The sequence below is a fragment of the Heliangelus exortis genome, chromosome 1 (genome assembly GCF_036169615.1).
Source record: "Heliangelus exortis chromosome 1, bHelExo1.hap1, whole genome shotgun sequence".
NCBI lineage: Eukaryota > Metazoa > Chordata > Aves > Apodiformes > Trochilidae > Heliangelus > Heliangelus exortis.
Genome location: NC_092422.1, coordinates 193,118,665 through 193,125,951, shown reverse-complemented (window position 1 = coordinate 193,125,951; position 7,287 = coordinate 193,118,665). Strand labels below are relative to the sequence as shown.

At 51.6% G+C, this 7,287-nt stretch overlaps 1 protein-coding gene across 1 annotated transcript in view; it reads left to right on the top strand.

Moving 5' to 3' along the window:
- Window positions 1–463: 463 nt before the first annotated feature.
- Window positions 464–7,287, top strand: part of GATA3 (GATA binding protein 3) — a 30,182-nt gene continuing 23,358 nt past the window's right edge. Inside the window, exon 1 of the mRNA XM_071734179.1 lies at window positions 464–624. The gene's annotated coding sequence lies outside the window, so the exon portion shown is untranslated. The remainder of the gene's footprint in view (window positions 625–7,287) is intronic.

The window sequence follows — 7,287 nt, the reverse complement described above, 5'->3', positions numbered from 1 at the left end:
GAAAATAAGGTGAATAGAAGTCCCTCCCCGGGAGGAGGGGGGCAGAGGAGAAGACACAACCCCTGGTAGCTAATGTCACCGCTTTTCCTCGAAAGCTTTCGACACAAGCGGAGTGAGCCCCGGCGTTAGTTGTACGATTATACACTTAATTATTTTATTCCCCCCCCTTTCTCCCTCTCTTCCCAGGCGCTGCAGGGTGACGGCAATGACAGTTGCTGCCGGGACGGGTTACATCACGCTCACACCTCTGCGAGCCTCAGTACCTGGCTCGGCCCCCCCTTTCCCTCCCCTCCCCAGCCCTGCCCCTATCCCCCCCCTCTCCACCTCCCCGCCCCATGTGATTCCCGGGATGGGTGTGTAAAGAAATGGCCCATCATATTTCTCTCACTCTTTCTCTGCCCTTTCCCAACCCGGAAGAGCTCTGATCTTCAGCCCAGCCCGGAGGAGGAGGAGAGGAGGAGGAGGAGGGCAAGGGTGGGCGGTTGGAGGATGCGGCTCCCCCAGGTTTTCCCCCTCGGTGGGAGCTTGCGACATGCCAGCAGCCGCCACCGCGGCTCCGCTCCTCCCGCACTCCTGCCCTGAGAGCTCCAGCGGAGCGGGACACAACAAAAAGCATCTGCCCAGGTCAGTGAATGCTCCGATTTATGTATCTGCGTGTCCCTCCTTTGTTTTGGGTTTTTTTTTTTTTTTTTTGGTGGGTTGTTTTTTTTTGTTTGTTTGTTTAGTTGTTGTTTTCTTTTAAATATTTATTATTATTATTTTCTTCTAAAAACATTTATGCTTATTTATTATTATTTTTAACTTCCGTCACCTCTTGCTTTTACTTCTTCTCCACGTGGAGGGAATTTAGGATGGGGATTTCGGCTCAAAGGGCAGCAGCCGCCGGCTTGAAATACAACCCGAGTCCCCCCACAACACACACACCTTATTGTTTGGGTTTTAGGGGTGTTGGGTTTTCCCAGTGACCTTGGGGAGAGGTACCCCTCGGCCTGGGAGGAAGCAGAAATTTGGGAAGCGGATGAGAAAAAAGCTGGTTTTATCCCTTGGTGTTAAGGGCAAAGCAGTGAGGGATGGTCAGTGGTAGGAGACGGGACACAGAACTGTCATATCTGGGATGTGAAATACTAACCTCAGGACGGGAAAGGATATATATTTTATTTATGTACATATATATGGGGGATCGGGGCCTTTCCGTACCTCGCTTCCTACCTGTGTGTATATTCCTTTGTATATACAGACCCGCAGAGGCGGATCACCTATTTTTCTGTGTTCGGCGATGCCCGTGGGTTGCAGGCGTGAGCCGATTCCTGATAGAGCAGCGGGATTCCTGATAGAGCCGTCGTTTCTATACGTACAAAAATCACTGATATTTATTTGCTCATGTTAGGTCGGTCCATGCTGCACAGTCCATAATGTATTCTACTTAGTTAGCGCTATATATATTTATATTATATATATTTATGTTAAAATATATGTAGCATATAATATATAACAAGCATACTGCGCTTCTAATAGTACCTAACCAGGGCGATCTTCCGCCCCTTCCAGCAGTTATTGCTCCTTTCGTTCCGTGTAAATCCAAACCATAGCTCCCAGCCCACAGAACGCGGAATGGATCCGTGGACCAGGCCGGGCTTTACTGGGCTCCAACAGGACTCGGTGCCCGAATGACCAAAGAAGAGTTTCTCCTCAATCCCGGCACCCCTGGATTTAGGTGTCTCACCTTCTTTCCCCCTTGTAGGAATTTTTTTTCCGCTCACCAGACCAGGCGGAGGGTATTTTAGAAGGAAGCCTGGAAATGTCTCGGGCTGTCCAGAAACGAGAGTATAGCTGTCATTGAACGTCCTCAAAACTGAAAGGGGCTAAAACCATGTCTGTCAGTCTGTCTGTCTGTCCGTCCATACATCCATTCATCTATCCATCTCGGCTCCTCTTATCTTCACGTGTCCGTACACAGTCAGTGGGCTTTGGGTGAGGAATTTTAATGCAACCGGATAATTAATAACCACCGGCCCTACTTGTTTCCTCCATTATTTATGGGCCGCAGGTGAGGAACGAGGGAGCCTGAGCTCAGCGGTGTCTCGGTCAGGGGCCACAGAGGTGGCCGGACGCCGATGTCCCATCCCCGGCCACCTGGGCGGGCAGAGGCGACAGAGAGGGTCCCGGCAGGCTGGGGAGACATGAGAACGGAGTAACAGGCTTTCGGGAAGGAAGCAGGAGAGGGAAGTTCTTCATCCGCCCCCGGCACTTTGCTCCCGGCTGGGGCTAAGCGTTTCCTTCTCCCCGGGGATGTGGTTTTGTTTTCTTGTTTTTTGGGTTGGTTTTGTTTTGTTTTTTGGGTTTTTTTTGTTTGTTTGGTTGTTTTTTTGTTGTTGTTGTTTTTGTTTTTGTTTTTGTTTTTGTTTTTGTTTTTTTTCAGAGCCTAGGGGGGTGTTTTAATTCCAAGGGAAAAATAAAAAAGAGACAAGGAGGTGCTTCCCAGCAAGGCCAGGTAGGGAGCCGGATGGGGGGACCCCACCTCCTGTACTCTCTGAATTTGATAGCTTAGGACAGCCCCCCATTTACGAAGCGAAGTGTGCTGCTGTGCCTCTGAAGAGGGTTGTTTTGAGGGGGTACTGGGGAACAGCTCGAAAGTAGCCCGCAGCCGGGACGCCTCCCCGGACAAAAAGCTCCGTTTTAAATCCCGAGAGGTCGGGGTATGACCCTGCGCCTCGCCAAGGAACTGGTGTTCATTCATCACGCCCAAAGCCCGGTGATTCGTGTTTTCTGCTTTATCTAAGTCCCAGGGTTATTTCTGCTTTTGAAATACATATCTATATCTATATATAATTTTATTTTTTTTGTTACTAAAAAGTCATTACACCCGACCGCAGCTTCACCTCCTCCGTGGTGGGGGGCGAGGGAAATGGTGCAGCTCGGGTTTAAAGCCCGCAAGATGCTTTTGCCTTCGTTTCAATCAGCCTCCAAATCCATCGCTCAAAACTGTCCTGGGCGATAAAGCAAAGCCGAGAAAGACGAAATAAAAATATTCCGCCCTCCACCCCCCCTCCTTTTTTTTTTTTTAAATGTTAATTTCCTGAATCTCATCATAATTTGGACAGTCTGTTTAGGCAGATTGCTAGGTTGGCTTGGATTTTTTTTTTTTTTAATGTCTTACTTTTTAATCTCTCGGGTAGAAGCCTTCCCGGAGCGCTACCGGACCGCCCCTACCCCAGCGCCGGGCGGGCGTCAGAGATCCGCGCAGCGCAAAGGGTAGCGGAGCATCTGCACGCAGCTTGGAGAGGGGGAAAGAAAGGGGGGAAAAGGGCGGGTGGATAAAGGAGAGCAGTGGGAGCCCTTTTCAAGTAATCTCTGTGCTGTTTCAGAAAGGGAAACTGAGGGGGCAAGAAAAGGGACTTACCGGGTCGAGCTTGAAACCGGGACTGTGTTGCGGAGGGAAGGAGGAAGGGAAGGAAGGAAAGAAAGAGGGAGGAAAGGCAGCTGGACTCTGCCTCCCACCTCGGAGCACGACAGGAAACCCGGCAGCTGCGGTGACAGGGCTTTCCCCCCCCCATTCCCCTATTTCCCCATTCCCCCACTCTCCCCTTTGCCCGGCTCTTCTCCGCGTCTCTGCCGCGCAGTTTGGGGAATGTGGCGGGGGGAGAGGTCGCCTCTGGGACTTGCGGAGCCGGTTTTTGATCTTTCTCAGATTTTTTTTTTTTTTTTTTTTTTACTCTTGCAGTGTCCCGGGGCAGTCGCCCTCCTCTCAGCTTCAAAGAAAGAGATAGGGTGGTGGAGGAGGGGAAAGAAAAGTCGCAGTTTCTTTCCTCCCAATTTTAATTCTTCGAATTTCTTTTCTTCTGCAGAGCAGGGTTTTCCCCTTCTCCTCCCCTCACCCCTCCCGTACTGTATCGTTTGCGCTGGAAAAAACAAACAAATAAAAAAGTGTGTGTCTGGGGAGGGGGGTGGTGGTGCACGAAGGAAGAAAAAAAAATTGGACCCGTTGTAACCAAACGTTGATTTGTTCTCTCTGAATTTGCATGGCTCGGCACTTCTTTGTGTGCGCATGTTTATGTTTCCCCACGATCTTCGCTAAGGAGAGATAAATGAATTGTTAGAAGAGAACGGAAATATAAACGTATATATTTAAAAAAAAAAAGGAGTAAAAAAAGATAAATCACCCATGTGGGTGGTTTCGAAGCGGAGAGGAAAGGCTCGCGTACGATTAGAAATGCCAGTCTAGTATTTCCATCTCTCTTTTCTTGGTTTATTATTATCACTATCATTGTCATTATAATTATTATCATCATTATTTTGCCAGCCCCTAGCTGGAGGGATGCTGATTCTCGTTTTACTGATCAAGGGGGGGGGGGGGAAGTCTCCTTGAAGAAACGGATCATAATTCCTTCCCGATTCAGGAAGGGCCAAAAAAAAAAAAACAAAAAAAAAAAAAAAAAAAAAAGAAAAAGGGAAACCAAAATAACAAAATATTCCCTCTTCTCTCCGCCTTTGTTTAAATCGAGATTATCTCAGCAGCATTACCAGGGCCCAGCCATCCTCATGTCCCCATGCCGAGGGCTGTCCCTGGGGGCTGTCAGGCTCCGTGCCCCGGGGAGGCTGCGGACGCGGTTCCCCCCGGCCCAGCCAGGGAGATCACAACACCCCTCCCAACCCCGGGTGCCTCAGCAAGAGAGCAAGTTGCTGTATACAAGGATGGGGAGGGGGAAATTAAAATAATCTTCGGACCTCTGCCCTGGGCCGTGTCCTCTCCATAACCCCCCGATTCGTCGCTCCCGGCTGTTTGTACAGCTTTACCTGTACTATTCTGGTACCCTGTTAAAAAAAAGAAGAAAAAAAAAAAAGCCCGGCAAACGTAACTTAATCCACTTTCAGTCAATTGTCGTCTAAAAGGGGGCTAAAGGAGCAGGGAGCGAGGGTGTGTGTGTGTTTCTGGCTATCCCCGCCCCGAGGTGCCAGTCGCAGAGGTGGGCACCGATGGGGACGGAGGCAGCGGATGGCCCCAGGTCTCGACATGAGAAAAACCTCCCTTATGACTATTTTAATAGGAAAACACAGGTTAAAAAGGAGGACGTGAGGGTCAGCTTTAGTGCCCTTTGACTGCTCACTTTTAGGGGAGGGGTAGGCCTGTCTCCCTGAGTTTTGGGTGGGTTTTGTTGTTGATTTTTTTGTCTTTAAACACCCACCCCCCCCCCTTCTTTCCCCACTGTCCTCTTTTTGGGCTTTCATTGACTTTTCTCAAAAACGTTTCCCCTGATCGTTTAGCTCCAGAGATAGCATAATTCCTTCCCTCCCCCTCATAACTCTGCTGGAGTCCCGCTCCCCGCAGCCACCCGCCCGCCCCCCCCTCCCTGACAGAATTAACCCCCCGAGCCCCCGAGCCTTATCTGACGGCTGGTGGCGAGCTTGGGGCTAATTGCTCCAACAATGGGCTCCTATTAACGCCAAGCTGTCACTGGAAACCCTGCTGGGGGCTGCCGGGCGGGGGGGCGAGGTGATGGATCTGCAGCCACAGCCTGGGAAAAGGACGGTCAAGGCCAGCGATCCTAGCAAAACCCCCGGGGATCACAGATTAATCCGAAGAGGGGGGCAAAATGATTTTTTTTTTTTTTTTTCCCCAAAAGAATGTGTTTGCTTTCCCCACCACTGTTTCCTCCCTGGCCGGAATGGGAATAGGAAGATTGAGGGGGTTAAAATGTAGGGGTAGGCTGGGGAAACTACATTGGAAAACGAGTGTCAACCTCCCAAAATTGAGGCCGTGACTGCGTGGGCCAAGCAGCGCTCAAGGTCCCAGCGGGCCAGCCCCTCTGTCCCCTTGTCATCGCCCCCCCGAGGCGGTCGTGGCCCTTAGGGATGTTCCCACTTCTTCCTCCCCGCCTCTGATCAGACTTGGTGTACCTATTGATATCTTTATTATTTCATTACATTAGCAATTTTTTTTTCATTAAACGTTCCGTGCCTTCCAAACAGCCGAAGGAGAGCGGATTCCTCCCATCCCAAGACAGGGGGAAAGACACGTTTTCTCGATGGTTTAGCAATTTTGTGACCTCTAGACGGAAATTCCCCTCCTGTGATGCCTACAGGTCCCGGGGTTGTAACTGCGGGAGGGGAAAAGTGTGGAATCTCAGGTCACCTTCCCGAAGATTCCCACTCGACACTAAGACACCCACCCCACACCAAGCTATTAGAAGAAATTATTATTATTTCAAAGTGTCTTCTTCCAAGTGCTGGACATCACCCTTGCCCGCAGGGTCTGGTTAGGGTTTGGGGAAATTTGGGGAACGGGGATAAAGGCGGGGGGGTGCAAATTCCGCTGAGACCCTACAGCATCATGTCCCTAAAATGCTTAAAGCTGGGCGGCGGGGGCTGTATGGAAGTTTGTAGTCTTGCTTGAAGATAAATGCAAACGATGTTCCTCTCTTTCCTGTCGGCCTCTCAAATTCCTCCCAAGGAGGAGGGGTGGGAGAAGAACCCCCACCTCTGTCGGGGCACCTCGTTGCCCCCCATACTTCTGGGGCGTCCGGTGGGGCCGCCGGGTGTGGAGAAAACCTGCGGGGTATCACAGCAAGCGCACCAAGAGAGCCCGCGCTGGTTCCCCCCACCCCTGCTCCAGCGTACCCTAAAAAACCGTGGTAGGGAAAGAGGGGGAATGTTGAAAAAAAACAAGCCAAGAAAAACCAAATAACAAAAACCTCCAAAACAAGCCTCAGGCAAAGTGGCTTCTACCTTCGTGTTGGGGGGGGGGGGCTGGGGTACGGGGGGGGGAGAGGAAACACCGCTTTGCCGGAGCGAATTAAAGCCCACGGTTCGGGGAGGGCCATGAGCACCCACCCCTTCCTCGCACCCCCTCCGGCCGGAGGGACCCGGCGAGGCTGGACAGCGAGGGGCAGCGTCCAGCTCGGCCCCGGCGCTGCCTCCCCCCGGGAGGAGCCGGACCTGCCACCCTCATCCCGGCTTGTCCATCCCCCAGTCGGAGATCGCAACCGGCCACGTTTCCCCCCGTTCTGCCCCCGGGCTGGGCTGCACCGACCCCAATGCACAGCTGTTTTTTCCCCCGCGTTTATTATACCTACTTCAAACGGGTAATTTTAAATAAAAATAAATGCAGCTATCTGCATCCCCGGCGGGAAGCATGACAACATCAACTCTGCTCCTCTGTCCCAACGCACAGGGGAGGGTGGACCGTGCCGGGGGCTAAAAACGAGCTTAAAAGAGGCACAAGGACCGGAGCATCGGTCCGGAGGCTCAGCTCCGCCGTCCGTCGGGGAGCGGGGCGGCTGGGTAGGAATT